We start from the raw sequence: 21,377 nt of genomic DNA, 5'->3' as shown, positions 1-21,377 counted from the left end.
TTTTTATTTTTTAATAACAAATGAGTGAACTAAGCATGTAACTTAACTTAAAGCACAAGCTGAAATTTAAACAAAGTGATAGGATGAAATTTAAAAGACGCCTTAACAGGGACTTGAACCCTGGACCCTCAGATTAAAAGTCTGATGCTCTACTGACTGAGCTACCCAGGCCCTCTCCAGAAAAAAGTTTGTACATTTTTTAAGATTCTCTTCCTATTCATCGATCTGTACCCTAAGATATGCTGCTTTCTTTATGTCACTGTGCAAACTCAAAATCAAAGTCAACACTGTCTGCCAGCACAATGAGGTGTCAGGTTACATCTCTTTTTTAACTCTATGCATAGGAAAATGGGAAAGAGCAGTGTTGAGCACTCAGCCCAGTGAAAAGCTATCAGACTTGTGCAGTTACAAGCAGGTGGAGCTGCAACATCAAGCAATTGATTTAGCTTTCTCCAAAGCTGAATTCACATACGTACAGCTCAGTACTGATGTTTATTGTCTTTCATAATGTTGATGCCACATGTGCTACAGAGAAAAGTAGAACTCACTTTGGTTCTGCTTGCTTTTTATGGGAAACATATGTTCCTACTTAATATCACTGTACAATGCCAAAATCAAACAAAGCATCGTGCATTCAGTTTGAACATATTCAAATGTATCTTTTCCTATCTAGAAGAAAAGCAACATTTTTATTTTTTAATAACAAATGAGTGAACTAAGCATGTAACTTAACTTAAAGCACAAGCTGAAATTTAAACAAAGCAAAGTGAGACGATGAAATTTAAAAGATGCCTGAACAGGGACTTGAACCCTGGACCCTCAGATTAAAAGTATGATGCTCTACCGACTGAGCTACCCAGGCCCTCTCCAGCAAAAAGTTTGTACATTTTTTAAGATTCTCTTCCTATTCATCGATCTGTACCCTAAGATATGCTGCTTTTTTTATGTCACTGTGCAAACTCAAAATCAAAGTCAACACTGTCTGCCAGCACAATGAGGTGTCAGGTTACATCTCTTTTTTAACTCTATGCATAGGAAAATAGGAAAGAGCAGTGTTGAGCACTCAGCCCAGTGAAAAGCTATCAGACTTGTGCAGTTAAAAGCAGGTGGAGCTGCAACATCAAGCAATTGATTTAGCTTTCTCCAAAGCTGAATTCACATACGTGCAGCTCAGTACTGATGTTTATTGTCTTTCATAATGTTGATGCCACATGTGCTACAGAGAAAAGTAGAACTCACTTTGGTTCTGCTTGCTTTTTATGGGAAACATATGTTCCTGCTTAATATCACTGTACAATGTCATAATCAAGCAAAGCATCGTGCATTCAGTTTGGACATATTCAAATGTATCTTTTCCTATCTAGAAGAAAAGCAACATTTTTATTTTTTAATAACAAATGAGTGAACTAAGCATGTAACTTAACTTAAAGCACAAGCTGAAATTTAAACAAAGTGATAGGATGAAATTTAAAAGACGCCTTAACAGGGACTTGAACCCTGGACCCTCAGATTAAAAGTCTGATGCTCTACTGACTGAGCTACCCAGGCCCTCTCCAGAAAAAAGTTTGTACATTTTTTAAGATTCTCTTCCTATTCATCGATCTGTACCCTAAGATATGCTGCTTTCTTTATGTCACTGTGCAAACTCAAAATCAAAGTCAACACTGTCTGCCAGCACAATGAGGTGTCAGGTTACATCTCTTTTTTAACTCTATGCATAGGAAAATGGGAAAGAGCAGTGTTGAGCACTCAGCCCAGTGAAAAGCTATCAGACTTGTGCAGTTACAAGCAGGTGGAGCTGCAACATCAAGCAATTGATTTAGCTTTCTCCAAAGCTGAATTCACATACGTACAGCTCAGTACTGATGTTTATTGTCTTTCATAATGTTGATGCCACATGTGCTACAGAGAAAAGTAGAACTCACTTTGGTTCTGCTTGCTTTTTATGGGAAACATATGTTCCTACTTAATATCACTGTACAATGCCAAAATCAAACAAAGCATCGTGCATTCAGTTTGAACATATTCAAATGTATCTTTTCCTATCTAGAAGAAAAGCAACATTTTTATTTTTTAATAACAAATGAGTGAACTAAGCATGTAACTTAACTTAAAGCACAAGCTGAAATTTAAACAAAGCAAAGTGAGACGATGAAATTTAAAAGATGCCTGAACAGGGACTTGAACCCTGGACCCTCAGATTAAAAGTCTGATGCTCTACCGACTGAGCTACCCAGGCCCTCTCCAGAAAAAAGTTTGTACATTTTTTAAGATTCTCTTCCTATTCATCGATCTGTACCCTAAGATATGCTGCTTTTTTTATGTCACTGTGCAAACTCAAAATCAAAGTCAACACTGTCTGCCAGCACAATGAGGTGTCAGGTTACATCTCTTTTTTAACTCTATGCATAGGAAAATAGGAAAGAGCAGTGTTGAGCACCCAGCCCAGTGAAAAGCTATCAGACTTGTGCAGTTACAAGCAGGTGGAGCTGCAACATCAAGCAATTGATTTAGCTTTCTCCAAAGCTGAATTCACATACGTACAGCTCAGTACTGATGTTTATTGTCTTTCATAATGTTGATGCCACATGTGCTACAGAGAAAAGTAGAACTCACTTTGGTTCTGCTTGCTTTTTATGGGAAACATATGTTCCTGCTTAATATCACTGTACAATGTCATAATCAAGCAAAGCATCGTGCATTCAGTTTGGACATATTCAAATGTATCTTTTCCTATCTAGAAGAAAAGCAACATTTTTATTTTTTAATAACAAATGAGTGAACTAAGCATGTAACTTAACTTAAAGCACAAGCTGAAATTTAAACAAAGTGATAGGATGAAATTTAAAAGACGCCTGAACAGGGACTTGAACCCTGGACCCTCAGATTAAAAGTCTGATGCTCTACCGACTGAGCTACCCAGGCCCTCTCCAGCAAAAAGTTTGTACATTTTTTAAGATTCTCTTCCTATTCATCGATCTGTACCCTAAGATATGCTGCTTTTTTTATGTCACTGTGCAAACTCAAAATCAAAGTCAACACTGTCTGCCAGCACAGTGAGGTGTCAGGTTACATCTCTTTTTTAACTCTATGCATAGGAAAATGGGAAAGAGCAGTGTTGAGCACTCAGCCCAGTGAAAAGCTATCAGACTTGTGCAGTTACAAGCAGGTGGAGCTGCAACATCAAGCAATTGATTTAGCTTTCTCCAAAGCTGAATTCACATATGTACAGCTCAGTACTGATGTTTATTGTCTTTCATAATGTTGATGCCACATGTGCTACAGAGAAAAGTAGAACTCACTTTGGTTCTGCTTGCTTTTTATGGGAAACATATGTTCCTGCTTAATATCACTGTACAATGCCAAAATCAAGCAAAGCATCGTGCATTCAGTTTGGACATATTCAAATGTATCTTTTCCTATCTAGAAGAAAAGCAACATTTTTATTTTTTTAATAACAAATGAGTGAACTAAGCATGTAACTTAACTTAAAGCACAAGATGAAATTTAAACTAAGCAAAGCAATTGGATGAAATTTAAAAGATGCCTGAACAGGGAATTGAATCCTGGACCCTCAGATTAAAAGTCTGATGCTCTACCGACTGAGCTACCTAGGCCCTCTCCAAGAAAAAGTTTTGTACGTTTTTTAAGATTCTCTTCCTATTCATCGATCTGTACCCTAAGATATGCTGCTTTCTTTATGTCACTGTGCAAACTCAAAATCAAAGTCAACACTGTCTGCCAGCACAATGAGGTGTCAGGTTACATCTCTTTTTTAACTCTATGCATAGGAAAGTGGGAAAGAGCAGTGTTGAGCACTCAGCCCAGTGAAAAGCTATCAGACTTGTGCAGTTACAAGCAGGTGGAGCTGCAACATCAAGCAATTGATTTAGCTTTCTCCAAAGCTGAATTCACATACGTACAGCTCAGTACTGATGTTTATTTCCTTTCATAATGTTGATGCCACATGTGCTACAGAGAAAAGTAGAACTCACTTTGGTTCTGCTTGCTTTTTATGGGAAACATATGTTCCTGCTTAATATCACTGTACAATGCCAAAATCAAGCAAAGCATCGTGCATTCAGTTTGGACATATTCAAATGTATCTTTTCCTATCTAGAAGAAAAGCAACATTTTTATATTTTAATAACAAATGAGTGAACTAAGCATGTAACTTAACTTAAAGCACAAGCTGAAATTTAAACAAAGTGATAGGATGAAATTTAAAAGATGCCTGAACAGGGACTTGAACCCTGGGCCCTCAGATTAAAAGTCTGATGCTCTACCGACTGAGCTACCCAGGCCCTCTCCAGCAAAAAGTTTGTACATTTTTTAAGATTCTCTTCCTATTCATCGATCTGTACCCTAAGATATGCTGCTTTCTTTATGTCACTGTGCAAACTCAAAATCAAAGTCAACACTGTCTGCCAGCACAATGAGGTGTCAGGTTACATCTCTTTTTTAACTCTATGCATAGGAAAGTGGGAAAGAGCAGTGTTGAGCACTCAGCCCAGTGAAAAGCTATCAGACTTGTGCAGTTACAAGCAGGTGGAGCTGCAACATCAAGCAATAGATTTAGCTTTCTCCAAAGCTGAATTCACATACGTACAGCTCAGTACTGATGTTTATTGTCTTTCATAATGTTGATGCCACATGTGCTACAGAGAAAAGTAGAACTCACTTTGGTTCTGCTTGCTTTTTATGGGAAACATATGTTCCTGCTTAATATCACTGTACAATGCCAAAATCAAGCAAAGCATCGTGCATTCAGTTTGGACATATTCAAATGTATCTTTTCCTACCTAGAAGAAAAGCAACATTTTTATTTTTTTAATAACAAATGAGTGAACTAAGCATGTAACTTAACTTAAAGCACAAGATGAAATTTAAACAAAGCAAAGTGATTGGATGAAATTTAAAAGATGCCTGAACAGGGAATTGAACCCTGGACCCTCAGATTAAAAGTCTGATGCTCTACCGACTGAGCTACCCAGGCCCTCTCCAGCAAAAAGTTTGTACATTTTTTAAGATTCTCTTCCTATTCATCGATCTGTACCCTAAGATATGCTGCTTTCTTTATGTCACTGTGCAAACTCAAAACCAAAGTCAACACTGTCTGCCAGCACAATGAGGTGTCAGGTTACATCTCTTTTTTAACTCTATGCATAGGAAAGTGGGAAAGAGCAGTGTTGAGCACTCAGCCCAGTGAAAAGCTATCAGACTTGTGCAGTTACAAGCAGGTGGAGCTGCAACATCAAGCAATTGATTTAGCTTTCTCCAAAGCTGAATTCACATACGTACAGCTCAGTACTGATGTTTATTTCCTTTCATAATGTTGATGCCACATGTGCTACAGAGAAAAGTAGAACTCACTTTGGTTCTGCTTGCTTTTTATGGGAAACATATGTTCCTGCTTAATATCACTGTACAATGCCAAAATCAAGCAAAGCATCGTGCATTCAGTTTGGACATATTCAAATGCATCTTTTCCTATCTAGAAGAAAAGCAACATTTTTATTTTTTAATAACAAATGAGTGAACTAAGCATGTAACTTAACTTAAAGCACAAGCTGAAATTTAAACAAAGCAAAGTGATAGGATGAATTTTAAAAGACACCTGAACAGGGACTTGAACCCTGGATCCTCAGATTAAAAGTCTGATGCTCTATCGACTGAGCTACCCAGGCCCTCTCCAGCAAAAAGTTTGTACATTTTTTAAGATTCTCTTCCTATTCATCGATCTGTACCCTAAGATATGCTGCTTTCTTTATGTCACTGTGCAAACTCAAAATCAAAGTCAACACTGTCTGCCAGCACAATGAGGTGTCAGGTTACATCTCTTTTTTAACTCTATGCATAGGAAAGTGGGAAAGAGCAGTGTTGAGCACTCAGCCCAGTGAAAAGCTATCAGACTTGTGCAGTTACAAGCAGGTGGAGCTGCAACATCAAGCAATTGATTTAGCTTTCTCCAAAGCTGAATTCACATACGTACAGCTCAGTACTGATGTTTATTGTCTTTCATAATGTTGATGCCACATGTGCTACAGAGAAAAGTAGAACTCACTTTGGTTCTGCTTGCTTTTTATTGGAAACATACACTCACTGGCCATTTTATTAGGTACACCTGTCCAACTTCTTGTTAACACTTAATTTCTAATCAGCCAATCACATGGCGGCAACTCAGTGCATTTAGGTATGTAGACATGGTCAAGACAATCTTCTGCAGTTCAAACCGAGCATCAGTATGGGGAAGAAAGGTGATTTGAGTGCCTTTGAACGTGGCATGGTTGTTGGCGCCAGAAGGGCTGGTCTGAGTATTTCAGAAACTGCTGATCTACTGGGATTTTCACGCACAACCATCTCTAGGGTTTACAGAGAATGGTCCGAAAAAGAAAAAAAATCCAGTGAGCGGCAGTTCTGTGGGCGGAAATGCCTTGTTGATGCCAGAGGTCAGAGGAGAATGGGCAGACTGGTTCGAGCTGATAGAAAGGCAACAGTGACTCAAATCGCCACCCGTTACAACCAAGGTAGGCCTAAGAGCATCTCTGAACGCACAGTGCGTCGAACTTTGAGGCAGATGGGCTACAGCAGCAGAAGACCACACCGGGTACCACTCCTTTCAGCTAAGAACAGGAAACTGAGGCTACAATTTGTACAAGCTCATCGAAATTGGACAGTAGAAGATTGGAAAAACGTTGCTTGGTCTGATGAGTCTCGATTTCTGCTGCGACATTCGGATGGTAGGGTCAGAATTTGGCGTAAACAACATGAAAGCATGGATCCATCCTGCCTTGTATGGAGCATCTTTGGGATGTGCAGCCGACAAATCTGCGGCAACTGTGTGATGCCATCATGTCAATATGGACCAAAATCTCTGAGGAATGCTTCCAGCACCTTGTTGAATCTATGCCACGAAGAATTGAGGCAGTTCTGAAGGCAAAAGGGGTCCAACCCGTTACTAGCATGGTGTACCTAATAAAGTGGCCGGTGAGTGTATGTTCCTGCTTAACATCACTGTACAATGCCAAAATCAAGCAAAGCATCGTGCATTCAGTTTGGACATATTCTAATGTATCTTTTCCTATCTAGAAGAAAAGCAACATTTTTATTTTTTAATAACAAATGAGTGAACTAAGCATGTAACTTAACTTAAAGCACAAGCTGAAATTTAAAAGACGCCTGAACAGGGACTTGAACCCTGGACCCTCAGATTAAAAGTCTGATGCTCTACCGACTGAGCTACCCAGGCCCTCTCCATCAAAAATTTGTAAATTTTTAAAGATTTTCTTCCTATTCATCGAACTGTACCCTAAGATATGCTGCTTTCTTTATGTCACTGTACAACCTCAAAATCAAAGTCAACACTGTCTGCCAGCACAATGAGGTGTCAGATTACATCTCTTTTTTAACTCTATGCATAGGAAAGTGGGAAAGAGCAGTGTTGAGTAGGGTTGAGCGAAACGGATCGGTCATTTTCATAAGTCGCCGACTTTTGGCAAAGTCGGGTTTCATGAAACCCGACCCGATCCCAGCGTGGGATCGGCCATGCGGTACACGATCTTCGCGCCAAAGTCGCGTTTCATATGATGCTTAAAGCGCCATTTCTCAGCCAATGAAGGTGCACGCAGAGTGTGGGCAGCGTGATGACATAGGTCCTGGTCCCCACCATCTTAGAGAAGGGCATGGCAGTGATTGGCTTGCTTTCTGCGGTGTCACAGGGGCTATAAAGGGGCGTTCCCGCCGACCGCCATCTTACTGCTGCTGATCTGAGCATAGGGAGAGGATGCTGCCGCTTCGTCAGAAGCAGGGATAGCGTTAGGCAGGGTAAATTAACCCCCAAACCGCTTGTGCTGTAGCGATTTCCACTGTCCAACACCACCTTTTCTTTGCAGGGACAGTGGAGGCATGATTTCTGTGCAACAGCTCTGTAGGTTATAAGGCTCCCTGATCGCTGCGTTGCTGTGTGTACGCCGCTGTGCAAACCAACTGCTTTTTTAACCCCTTCACCCCCAAGGGTGGTTTGCACGTTAATGACCAGGCCAATTTTTACAATTCTGACCACTGTCCCTTTATGAGGTTATAACTCTGGAACGCTTCAACGGATCTTGGCGATTCTGACACTGTTTGCTCGCGACATATTGTACTTCATGATAGTGGTAAAATTTCTTCAATATAACTTGCGTTTATTTGTGAAAAAAACGAATATTTGGTGAAAATTATGAAAATTTCGCAATTTTCCAAATTTGAATTTTTATGCCCTTAAATCACAGACATATGTCATGCAAAATACTTAATAAGTAACATTTCCCACATGTCTACTTTACATCAGCACAATTTTGGAACCAAAATTTTTTTTGTTAGGGAGTTATAAGGGTTAAAAGTTGACCAGAAATTTCTCATTTTTACAACACCATTTTTTTTTAGGGACCACATCTCATTTGAAGTCATTTTGAGGGGTCTATATGATAGAAAATACCCAAGTGTGACACCATTCTAAAAACTGCACCCCTCAAGGTACTCAAAACCACTTTCAAGAAGTTTATTAACCCTTCAGGTGTTTCACAGGAATTTTTGGAATGTTTAAATACAAATGAACATTTAACTTTTTTTCACACAAAATTTATTTCAGCTCCAATTTGTTTTATTTTACCAAGGGTAACAGGAGAAAATGGACCCAAAAAGTTGTTGTACAATTTGTCCTGAGTACGCTGATACCCCATATGTGGGGGTAAACCACTGTTTGGGTGCATGGCAGAGCTCGGAAGGAAAGGAGCGCCATTTGACTTTTCAATGCAAAATTGACTGGAATTGAGATGGGACGCCATGTTGCGTTTGGAGAGCCCCTGATGTGCCTAAACATTGAAACCCCCCACAAGTGACACCATTTTGGAAAGTAGACCCCTTAAGGAACTTATCTAGATGTGTGTTGAGCACTTTGACCCAATAAGTGCTTCACAGAAGTTTATATTGCAGAGCCGTAAAAATAAAAAATCATATTATTTCACAAAAATGATTTTTTCGCCCCCATTTTTTATTTCCCCAAGGGTAAGAGAAGAAATTAGACCATAAAAGTTGTTGCGCAATTTGTCCTGAGTACGACGATACCCCATATGTGGGGGTAAACCACTGTTTGGGCACATAGCAGAGCTCGGAAGGGAAGGAGCGCTATTTTACTTTTTAATGCAAAATTGACTGGAATTAAGATGGGACGCCATGTTGCGTTTGGAGAGCCCCTGATGTGCCTAAACATTAAAAAAAACCACAAGTGACACCATTTTGGAAAGTAGACCCCCTAAGGAACTTATCTAGATGTGTTTTGAGAGGTTTGAACCCCCAAGTGTTTCACTACAGTTTAAAACGCAGAGCCGTGAAAATAAAAATTCTTTTTTTTTTTCACAAAAATGATTTTTTAGCCCCCAGTTTTGTATTTTCACAAGGGGATCAGGATAAATTGGACCCCAAAAGTTGTTGTCCAATTTGTCCTGAGTACGCTGATACCCCATATATGGGGGGGAACCACTGTTTGGGCGCATGACAGAGCTCGGAAGGGAAGGAGCGACATTTGGAATGCAGACTTAAATGGATTGGTCTGCAGGCGTCACGTTGCATTTGCAGAGCCCCTGATGTACCCAAACAGTACAAACCCCCCACAAGTGACCCCATATTGGAAACTAGACCCCCCAAGGAACTTATCTAGATGTGTTGTGAGAACTTTGAACCCCCAAGTGTTTCACTACAGTTTACAACGCAGAGTCGTGAAAATAAAAATTCTTTTTTTTTTCACAAAACTTATTTTTAGCCCCCAGTTTTGTATTTTCACAAGGGTATCAGGATAAATTGGACCCCAAAAGTTCTTGTCCAATTTGTCCTGAGTACGCTGATACCCCATATGTGGGGGGGAACCACTGTTTGGGCGCATGACAGAGCTCGGAAGGGAAGGAGCGCCATTTGGAATGCAGACTTAAATGGATTGGTCTGCAGGCGTCACGTTGCATTTGCAGAGCCCCTGATTTACCCAAACAGTACAAATCCCCCACAAATGACCCCATATTGGAAACTAGACCCCCTAAGGAACTTATCTAGATGTGTTTTGAGAGCTTTGAAACCCCAAGTGTTTCACTACAGTTTATAACGCAGAGCCGTGAAAATAAAAATTCTTTTTTTTTTTCACAAAAATGATTTTTTAGCCCCCAGTTTTGTATTTTCACAAGGGTATCAGGATAAATTGGACCCCAAAAGATGTTGTCCAATTTGTCCTGAGTACGCCGATACCCCATATGTTGGGGTAAACCCCTGTTTGGGCACACGGGAGAGCTCTGAAGGGAAGGAGCACTGTTTTACTTTTTCAACGCAGAATTGGCTGGAATTGATATCGGATGCCATGTCCCGTTTGGAGAGCCCCTGATGTGCCTAAACCGTGGAAACCCCCCAATTATAACTGATGCCCTAATCCAAACACACCCCTTACCCTAATCCCAACAGTAACCCTAACCACACCTCTAACCGAGACACACCCAACCCTATTCCCAACCGTAAATGTAATCCAAACCCTAACCCTAACTTTAGTCCCAATCCTAACTGTAGCCTTAACCCTAGCCCCAACCCTAGCCCTAACCCTAGCCCTAACCCTAGCAATAACCCTAGCCCTAACCCTAACCCTAGCCCTAACCCTAACCCTAGCCCTAGCCCTAACCCTAGCCCCAACCCTAGCCCTAACCCTAGCCCTAACCCTAGCCCTAACCCTAATTCTAGCCCTATCCCTAACCCTAACCCTAGCCCTAACCCTAACCCTAGCCCTAACCCTAGACCTAGCCCTAACCCTAGCCCTAGCCCTAGCCCTAACCCTAGCCCTAGCCCTAGCCCTAACCCTAGCCCTAACCCTAATGGGAAAATGGAAATAAATACATTTTTTTTATTTTTTTATTTTTCCCTAACTAAGGGGGTGATGAAGGGGGTTTTGATTTACTTTTATACCGGGTTATTTAGCGGATTTTTATGATTGGCAGCCGTCACACACTGAAAGACGCTTTTTATTGCAAAAAATATTTTTTGCGTTACCACATTTTGAGAGCTATAATTTTTCCATATTTGAGTCCACAGAGTCATGTGAGGTCTTGTTTTTTGCGGGACGAGTTGACGTTTTCATTGGTAACATTTTCGGGCACGTGACATTTTTTGATCGCTTTTTATTCCAATTTTTGTGAGGCAGAATGATCAAAAACCAGCTATTCATGAATTTCTTTTGGGGGAGGCGTTTATACCGTTCCGCGTTTGGTAAAATTGATAAAGCAGTTTTATTCGTCGGGTCAGTACGATTACAGCGATATCTCATTTATATCTTTTTTTATGTTTTGGCGCTTTTATACGATAAAAACTATTTTATAGAAAAAATAATTATTTTGGTATTGCTTTATTCTCAGGACTATAACTTTTTAATTTTTTTGCTGATGATGCTGTATTGTGGCTTGTTTTTTGCGGGACAAGATGATGTTTTCATCGGTACCATGGTTATTTATATCTGTCTTTTTGTTCGCGTGTTATTCCACTTTTTGTTCCGTGGTATGGTAATAAAGCGGCGGTTTTTGCCTGTTTTTTTTTTTTTTCCTTACGGTGTTTACTGAAGGGGTTAACTAGTAGGACAGTTTTATAGGTTGGGACGTTACGGATGCGGCGATACTAAACATGTGTACTTTTATTGTTTTGGTTTTTTATGTAGATAAAGAAATGTATTTATGGGAATAATATTTTTTTTTTTCTTTATTTAGGATTTTTTTTTTTTTTTTACACATGTGGGAATTTTATTTTTTACTTTTTTACTTTGTCCCAGGGGGGACATCACAGATCGGTGATCTGACAGTTTGCCCAGCACTCTGTCAGATCACCGATCTGACTTACAGCACTGCAGGTTTACCAAGCGCTTGCTCTGAGCAGCACTCGGTAAGCCACCTCCCTCCCTGCAGGACCCGGATGCCGCGGCCATCTTGGATCCGGGACCTGCAGCGAGGAAGGAGGTAGGAGACCCTTGGAGCAACGCGATCACATCACGTTGCTCCGGAGGTCTCAGGGAAGCCCATAGGGAGCCCCCTCCCTGCGCGATGCTTCCCTATACCGCCGGCACACCGCAATCATGTTTGATCGCGGTGTGCCGGGGGTTAATGTGCCGGGGGCGGTCCATGACCGCTCCTGGCACATAGTGCCGGATGTCAGCTGCGATATGCAGCTGACATTCGGCCGCGATCGGCCGCGCTCCCCCCGTGAGCGCGGCCGATCACGTATGACGTACTATCCCGTCGGTGGTCATACGGGCCCACCCCACCTCGACGGGATAGTACGTCATATGTCAGAAAGGGGTTAAAAGCACAAATCCTGTTGCTCCTTCCTTTCTGCACAGCTATCTTGTTTGTTTGTCCTCATTTTTTGTGTGCAGCAGTCCACTTTATTGCTGCCTGCCATACTTTTCAGAGATTATTGTAGGGAGATAGTAATTGTAGTACGGTCCCTTTTTTTTTTTTAATATCTTCCAGCCACTTTCAGCCCCTGAAATTGTGTAGTGTAAAACAGTGGGCCTGTATTTTTCTGCACTGTCCCACACCTAAGAAGGGAGATTTATATTGCCAATCAGTGCATCTGTGCCAGTGCTGTCTGTGGTATCTGTCATTCATTTTGTGCCACAGGAAATATACCGTGATATAGTGGGCCTGATTTATTCACTTGTCTTCCATATCAAAATAAAAAAAAAATTAAATATAGGGAGAATAATATTGGCAAATCTGTGCCAGTGCTGTCTGTGGTATCTGTCATTCATTTTTTGCCACAGAAAAAATACTGTGATATAGTGGGCCTAATTTATTCACTTGTCTCCCATATAAAAAAAAAAATTAAAGGGAGAAGAATCTTGCCAAATCTGTGCATCTGTGCCAGTGCTGTCTGTGGTATCTGTCATTCATTTTGTGCCACAGGAAATATACCTTGATATAGTGGGCCTGATTTATTCACTTGTCTCCCATATCAAAATAAAAAAAAAATTAAATAAAGGGAGAATAATCTTGGCAAATCTGTGCCAGTGCTGTCTATGGTATCTGTCATTCTTTTTTTGCCACAGAAAATATACTGTGATTTAGTGGGCCTGATTTATTCACTTGTCTCCCATACCAAAAAAGAAATAAATTTAAATAAAGGAAGAATAATCTTGGCAAATCTGTGCATCTGTGCCAGTGCTGTCTGTGGTATCTGTCATTCATTTTGTGCCACAGAAAATATACCGTGATATAGTGGGCCTGATTAAATCCTGCATTCTCCCACACATAAAGAGTGAGATTTCTATTGCCAGTGTGTGCATCTGCGTGCGTTAGTCCTGTTCATGGCATATCTGCCAGCCTCTTTCTGCCAATCAAACTGTGTTGTGTAATCCAGTGGGCCTGATTGTTCCCTGCATTCTCCCACACATAAAGAGTGAGATGTCTATTGCCAGTGTGTGCATCTGCGTGCGTCAGTCCTGTTCGTGGCATATCTGCCAGCCTCTTTCTGTCAATCAAACTGTGTAGTGTAATCCAGTGGGCCTGATTGTTCCCTGCATTCTCCCACACATAAAGAGTGAGATTTCTATTGCCAGTGTGTGCATCTGCGTGCGTCAGTCCTGTTCGTGGCATATCTGCCAGCCTCTTTCTGCCAATCAAACTGTGTAGTGTAATCCAGTGGGCCTGATTGTTCCCTGCATTCTCCCACACATAAAGAGTGACATTTCTATTGCCAGTATGTGCATCTGCGTGCGTCAGTCCTGTTCGTGGCATATCTGCCAGCCTCTTTCTGCCAATCAAACTGTGTAGTGTAATCCAGTGGGCCTGATTGTTCCCTGCATTCTCCCACACATAAAGAGTGAGATTTCTATTGCAAGTGTGTGCATCTGCGTGCGTCAGTCCTGTTCGTGGCATATCTGCCAGCCTCTTTCTGCCAATCAAACTGTGTAGTGTAATCCAGTGGGCCTGATTGTTCCCTGCATTCTCCCACACATAAAGAGTGAGATGTCTATTGCCAGTGTGTGCATCTGCGTGCATCAGTCCTGTTCGTGGCATATCTGCCAGCCTCTTTCTGTCAATCAAACTGTGTAGTGTAATCCAGTGGGCCTGATTGTTCCCTGCATTCTCCCACACATAAAGAGTGAGATTTCTATTGCCAGTGTGTGCATCTGCGTGTGTCAGTCCTGTTCGTGGCATATCTGCCAGCCTCTTTCTGCCAATCAAACTGTGTAGTGTAATCCAGTGGGTCTGATTGTTCCCTGCATTCTCCCACACATAAAGAGTGAGATTTCTATTGCCAGTGTGTGCATCTGCGTGCGTTAGTCCTGTTCATGGCATATCTGCCAGCCTCTTTCTGCCAATCAAACTGTGTTGTGTAATCCAGTGGGCCTGATTGTTCCCTGCATTCTCCCACACATAAAGAGTGAGATGTCTATTGCCAGTGTGTGCATCTGCGTGCGTCAGTCCTGTTCGTGGCATATCTGCCAGCCTCTTTCTGCCAATCAAACTGTGTTGTGTAATCCAGTGGGCCTGATTGTTCCCTGCATTCTCCCACACATAAAGAGTGAGATTTCTATTGCCAGTGTGTGCATCTGCGTGTGTCAGTCCTGTTCGTGGCATATCTGCCAGCCTCTTTCTGCCAATCAAACTGTGTAGTGTAATCCAGTGGGTCTGATTGTTCCCTGCATTCTCCCACACATAAAGAGTGAGATTTCTATTGCCAGTGTGTGCATCTGCGTGCGTTAGTCCTGTTCATGGCATATCTGCCAGCCTCTTTCTGCCAATCAAACTGTGTTGTGTAATCCAGTGGGCCTGATTGTTCCCTGCATTCTCCCACACATAAAGAGTGAGATGTCTATTGCCAGTGTGTGCATCTGCGTGCGTCAGTCCTGTTCGTGGCATATCTGCCAGCCTCTTTCTGCCAATCAAACTGTGTTGTGTAATCCAGTGGGCCTGATTGTTCCCTGCATTCTCCCACACATAAAGAGTGAGATGTCTATTGCCAGTGAGTGCATCTGCGTGCGTCAGTCCTGTTCGTGGCATATCTGCCAGCCTCTTTCTGTCAATCAAACTGTGTAGTGTAATCCAGTGGGCCTGATTGTTCCCTGCATTCTCCCACACATAAAGAGTGAGATTTCTATTGCCAGTGTGTGCATCTGCGTGCGTCAGTCCTGTTCATGGCATATCTGCCAGCCTCTTTCTGCTAATCAAACTGTGTAGTGTAATCCAGTGGGCCTGATTGTTCCCTGCATTCTCCCACACATAAAGAGTGAGATGTCTATTGCCAGTGAGTGCATCTGCGTGCGTCAGTCCTGTTCGTGGCATATCTGCCAGCCTCTTTCTGTCAATCAAACTGTGTAGTGTAATCCAGTGGGCCTGATTGTTCCCTGCATTCTCCCACACATAAAGAGTGAGATTTCTATTGCCAGTGTGTGCATCTGCGTGCGTCAGTCCTGTTCATGGCATATCTGCCAGCCTCTTTCTGCTAATCAAACTGTGTAGTGTAATCCAGTGGGCCTGATTGTTCCCTGCATTCTCCCACACATAAAGAGTGAGATGTCTATTGCCAGTGTGTGCATCTGCGTGCGTCAGTCCTGTTCATGGCATATCTGCCAGCCTCTTTCTGCTAATCAAACTGTGTAGTGTAATCCAGTGGGTCTGATTGTTCCCTGCATTCTCCCACACATAAAGAGTGAGATTTCTATTGCCAGTGTGTGCATCTGCGTGCGTCAGTCCTGTTCGTGGCATATCTGCCAGCCTCTTTCTGCCAATCAAACTGTGTAGTGTAATCCAGTGGGCCTGATTGTTCCCTGCATTCTCCCACACATAAAGAGTGAGATTTCTATTGCCAGTGTGTGCATCTGAGTGCGTCAGTCCTGTTCGTGGCATATCTGCCAGCCTCTTTCTGCCAATCAAACTGTGTAGTGTAATCCAGTGGGCCTGATTGTTCCCTGCATTCTCCCACACATAAAGAGTGACATTTCTATTGCCAGTATGTGCATCTGCGTGCGTCAGTCCTGTTCGTGGCATATCTGCCAGCCTCTTTCTGCCAATCAAACTGTGTAGTGTAATCCAGTGGGCCTGATTGTTCCCTGCATTCTCCCACACATAAAGAGTGAGATTTCTATTGCCAGTGTGTGCATCTGCGTGCGTCAGTCCTGTTCGTGGCATATCTGCCAGCCTCTTTCTGCCAATCAAACTGTGTAGTGTAATCCAGTGGGCCTGATTGTTCCCTGCATTCTCCCACACATAAAGAGTGAGATGTCTATTGCCAGTGTGTGCATCTGCGTGCATCAGTCCTGTTCGTGGCATATCTGCCAGCCTCTTTCTGCCAATCAAACTGTGTAGTGTAATCCAGTGGGCCTGATTGTTCCCTGCATTCTCCCACACATAAAGAGTGACATTTCTATTGCCAGTGTGTGCATCTGCGTGTGTCAGTCCTGTTCGTGGCATATCTGCCAGCCTCTTTCTGTCAATCAAACTGTGTAGTGTAATCCAGTGGGCCTGATTGTTCCCTGCATTCTCCCACACATAAAGAGTGAGATTTCTATTGCCAGTGTGTGCATCTGCGTGTGTCAGTCCTGTTCGTGGCATATCTGCCAGCCTCTTTCTGCCAATCAAACTGTGTAGTGTAATCCAGTGGGTCTGATTGTTCCCTGCATTCTCCCACACATAAAGAGTGACATTTCTATTGCCAGTGTGTGCATCTGCGTGCGTTAGTCCTGTTCATGGCATATCTGCCAGCCTCTTTCTGCCAATCAAACTGTGTTGTGTAATCCAGTGGGCCTGATTGTTCCCTGCATTCTCCCACACATAAAGAGTGAGATGTCTATTGCCAGTGTGTGCATCTGCGTGCGTCAGTCCTGTTCGTGGCATATCTGCCAGCCTCTTTCTGCCAATCAAACTGTGTAGTGTAATCCAGTGGGCCTGATTGTTCCCTGCATTCTCCCACACATAAAGAGTGAGATGTCTATTGCCAGTGTGTGCATCTGCGTGCATCAGTCCTGTTCGTGGCATATCTGCCAGCCTCTTTCTGCCAATCAAACTGTGTAGTGTAATCCAGTGGGCCTGATTGTTCCCTGCATTCTCCCACACATAAAGAGTGAGATGTCTATTGCCAGTGTGTGCATCTGCGTGTGTCAGTCCTGTTCATGGCATATCTGCCAGCCTCTTTCTGTCAATCAAACTGTGTAGTGTAATCCAGTGGGCCTGATTGTTCCCTGCATTCTCCCACACATAAAGAGTGAGATTTCTATTGCCAGTGTGTGCATCTGCGTGTGTCAGTCCTGTTCGTGGCATATCTGCCAGCCTCTTTCTGCCAATCAAACTGTGTAGTGTAATCCAGTGGGCCTGATTGTTCCCTGCATTCTCCCACACATAAAGAGTGAGATTTCTATTGCCAGTGTGTGCATCTGCGTGCGTCAGTCCTGTTCGTGGCATATCTGACAGCCTCTTTCTGCCAATCAAACTGTGTAGTGTAATCCAGTGGGCCTGATTGTTCCCTGCATTCTCCCACACATAAAGAGTGAGATTTCTATTGCCAGTGTGTGCATCTGCGTGTGTCAGTCCTGTTCGTGGCATATCTGCCAGCCTCTTTCTGCCAATCAAACTGTGTTGTGTAATCCAGTGGGCCTGATTGTTCCCTGCATTCTCCCACACATAAAGAGTGAGATTTCTATTGCCAGTGTGTGCATCTGCGTGTGTCAGTCCTGTTCGTGGCATATCTGCCAGCCTCTTTCTGCCAATCAAACTGTGTAGTGTAATCCAGTGGGTCTGATTGTTCCCTGCATTCTCCCACACATAAAGAGTGAGATTTCTATTGCCAGTGTGTGCATCTGCGTGCGTTAGTCCTGTTCATGGCATATCTGCCAGCCTCTTTCTGCCAATCAAACTGTGTTGTGTAATCCAGTGGGCCTGATTGTTCCCTGCATTCTCCCACACATAAAGAGTGAGATGTCTATTGCCAGTGTGTGCATCTGCGTGCGTCAGTCCTGTTCGTGGCATATCTGCCAGCCTCTTTCTGTCAATCAAACTGTGTAGTGTAATCCAGTGGGCCTGATTGTTCCCTGCATTCTCCCACACATAAAGAGTGAGATTTCTATTGCCAGTGTGTGCATCTGCGTGCGTCAGTCCTGTTCGTGGCATATCTGCCAGCCTCTTTCTGCCAATCAAACTGTGTAGTGTAATCCAGTGGGCCTGATTGTTCCCTGCATTCTCCCACACATAAAGAGTGACATTTCTATTGCCAGTATGTGCATCTGCGTGCGTCAGTCCTGTTCGTGGCAGATCTGCCAGCCTCTTTCTGCCAATCAAACTGTGTAGTGTAATCCAGTGGGCCTGATTGTTCCCTGCATTCTCCCACACATAAAGAGTGAGATTTCTATTGCCAGTGTGTGCATCTGCGTGCGTCAGTCCTGTTCGTGGCATATCTGCCAGCCTCTTTCTGTCAATCAAACTGTGTAGTGTAATCCAGTGGGCCTGATTGTTCCCTGCATTCTCCCACACATAAAGAGTGAGATGTCTATTGCCAGTGTGTGCATCTGCGTGCATCAGTCCTGTTCGTGGCATATCTGCCAGCCTCTTTCTGCCAATCAAACTGTGTAGTGTAATCCAGTGGGCCTGATTGTTCCCTGCATTCTCCCACACATAAAGAGTGAGACGTCTATTGCCAGTGTGTGCATCTGCGTGCATCAGTCCTGTTCGTGGCATATCTGCCAGCCTCTTTCTGCCAATCAAACTGTGTAGTGTAATCCAGTGGGCCTGATTGTTCCCTGCATTCTCCCACACATAAAGAGTGACATTTCTATTGCCAGTATGTGCATCTGCGTGCGTCAGTCCTGTTCGTGGCATATCTGCCAGCCTCTTTCTGCCAATCAAACTGTGTAGTGTAATCCAGTGGGCCTGATTGTTCCCTGCATTCTCCCACACATAAAGAGTGAGATTTCTATTGCCAGTGTGTGCATCTGCGTGCGTCAGTCCTGTTCGTGGCATATCTGCCAGCCTCTTTCTGCCAATCAAACTGTGTAGTGTAATCCAGTGGGCCTGATTGTTCCCTGCATTCTCCCACACATAAAGAGTGAGATGTCTATTGCCAGTGTGTGCATCTGCGTGCATCAGTCCTGTTCGTGGCATATCTGCCAGCCTCTTTCTGCCAATCAAACTGTGTAGTGTAATCCAGTGGGCCTGATTGTTCCCTGCATTCTCCCACACATAAAGAGTGAGATGTCTATTGCCAGTGTGTGCATCTGCGTGTGTCAGTGCTGTTCGTGGCATATCTGCCAGCCTCTTTCTGTCAATCAAACTGTGTAGTGTAATCCAGTGGGCCTGATTGTTCCCTGCATTCTCCCACACATAAAGAGTGAGATTTCTATTGCCAGTGTGTGCATCTGCGTGCGTCAATCCTGTTCATGGCATATCTGCCAGCCTCTTTCTGTCAATCAAACTGTGTAGTGTAATCCAGTGGGCCTGATTGTTCCCTGCATTCTCCCACACATAAAGAGTGAGATTTCTATTGCCAGTGTGTGCATCTGCGTGCGTCAGTCCTGTTCGTGGCATATCTGCCAGCCTCTTTCTGTCAATCAAACTGTGTAGTGTAATCCAGTGGGCCTGATTGTTCCCTGCATTATCCCACACATAAAGAGTGAGATGACTGCAGAGACCCCACCCAGCATAACCATGATCCCTCCACACATAACCCTTAAAACATACAAATAAGCCAAGAACACTATAATTGATGGGTGAAGGTCGGTCACAGCTTTTATTAATTCATTTCTTATAACTGTCAACATATTTTTTAACCACTTAGAAAGGCACATAAAATTAATTAACCACGCTCGCCGCCAAATGCCCTGTTGTCAATTCACAGGCACGTCAGCCGACGAGCCGTACCCATGTGTCCTTTCTTTAAATCCCGCTGTGACTTGCATCTAAAATAAATAAAATACCAATGTTACAATACAAACATTAAAAAAGGGGAGGGAGGGTGGGAAAAGCACCTCCGGGACCCACTGAAAATGAGGGAAGGAGGGGGAGAGGAAAATAACCCAGCGTTATATAGCCCATTAACAAGAAGGGGGGGAGGGATAGTGAGTCACTCATAATGATTGGCCCGCAACCATGTTAAAGCACCGCCCCCTTATAACTATTAAACTGTGTGTAGGGAAAACACTCAATGACATGGAAACCAGTGAGGACAAGAGGCACCGCAGTCAGAGGCACCATTCTTATTCAGTGCGGTGCCTGCCAGACTGCGGAGACCCCACCCAGCATAACCATGATCCCTCCACACATAACCCTTAAAACATACAAATAAGACAAGAACACTATAATTGATGGGTGAAGGTCGGTCACAGCTTTTATTAATTCATTTCTTATAACTGTCAACATATTTTTTAACCACTTAGAAAGGCACATAAAATTAATTAACCACGCTCGCCGCCAAATGCCCTGTTGTCAATTCACAGGCACGTCAGCCGACGAGCCGTACCCATGTGTCCTTTCTTTAAATCCCGCCACGGAAGGATCATGTGTCCTTACACAGGACTCCGACCCCCACCCATCAACAAAAGAGCCTGCTCAATTCCATCTTGTAGCCCTGATAAAAAGATATCTAGGCCAATATCTGTAAGATGTACACCATCTTGCCTTAACAGTGCTCTGTTATCCCCTTCTAATTGCTTATGTCTTATAACAACACCAAACCTTTCCCAAACAAATTTCGAAATCCGGGCATTTATTGTTCTCCTGGTGCGCTCTATAGCCATGCCGTCTCTGGCACCATGCCAGACCGACCGAGGAACTATTTCCGACCAAACAAATATAAGTTCTTGAAAGAAGCTGTGAAAACGGGCTATATCTGACTTCATTATTGTTATTAACTCCGCAATTTTGTAAGAACACAAGTCATTACCGCCGGCGTGTAGAACAAGAACTACCGGACCCCTGGCTTCTTTGGAGATGTCCACTATTTCAGGCAAAACTTGCGGCCACTGTAAGCCTTTTATCCCCCGCCAAGAAAATTTCAGGCCTCGAAAGCCTAGGTTCCTACCGCCTGGGCGGAATTCAGCCCTTTGACCAGCCCAGAATATGTAGGAGTGGCCTAACAGCCACACAGTTGGACTGCCCGAACCTGGAATGAAGATGACAAGATTAAATTAATAGATCAGGACGAATATACCTTGAAAAACAAGCTGAGCGCCATCTGCCGATCCTTTGTACCTCTGAATCGGGCAAACCTGCTTTAGCCGCCTCTGTCGCAGCTCCAATTCGAAATGAGTGGGTACCATAGTCACGAACTGGTACCCCAGATGCTGTTAAACACTTGCCGAATAATGCTTGAAATTGATACCTAGTCAACGGCGA

The 21,377-nt window shown here is 43.2% G+C and overlaps 1 long non-coding RNA gene and 3 other non-coding genes across 4 annotated transcripts; all 4 read right to left on the bottom strand.

Annotated features, from left to right (window-relative positions):
• Positions 1–2,166: 2,166 nt before the first annotated feature.
• Positions 2,167–2,239, bottom strand: TRNAK-UUU (transfer RNA lysine (anticodon UUU)). The gene has a single exon. It is a non-coding gene; the product is annotated as a tRNA-Lys (tRNA).
• Positions 2,240–4,231: 1,992 nt separating this feature from the next.
• TRNAK-UUU (transfer RNA lysine (anticodon UUU)) lies at positions 4,232–4,304 on the bottom strand. Its single transcript has one exon. It is a non-coding gene; the product is annotated as a tRNA-Lys (tRNA).
• Positions 4,305–4,923: 619 nt separating this feature from the next.
• TRNAK-UUU (transfer RNA lysine (anticodon UUU)) lies at positions 4,924–4,996 on the bottom strand. Its single transcript has one exon. It is a non-coding gene; the product is annotated as a tRNA-Lys (tRNA).
• Positions 4,997–19,746: 14,750 nt separating this feature from the next.
• On the bottom strand, positions 19,747–21,043 carry LOC143773787 (uncharacterized). The gene is made up of 2 exons (XR_013215382.1): positions 20,926–21,043; positions 19,747–19,942 (listed from the first exon to the last, which is right to left on the bottom strand). It is a non-coding gene; the product is annotated as an uncharacterized LOC143773787 (long non-coding RNA).
• Positions 21,044–21,377: the final 334 nt, after the last annotated feature.

Source organism: Ranitomeya variabilis, chromosome 1 (genome assembly GCF_051348905.1).
Source record: "Ranitomeya variabilis isolate aRanVar5 chromosome 1, aRanVar5.hap1, whole genome shotgun sequence".
Taxonomy (NCBI): domain Eukaryota; kingdom Metazoa; phylum Chordata; class Amphibia; order Anura; family Dendrobatidae; genus Ranitomeya; species Ranitomeya variabilis.
This window is presented reverse-complemented; position numbering and strand designations above follow the sequence as displayed.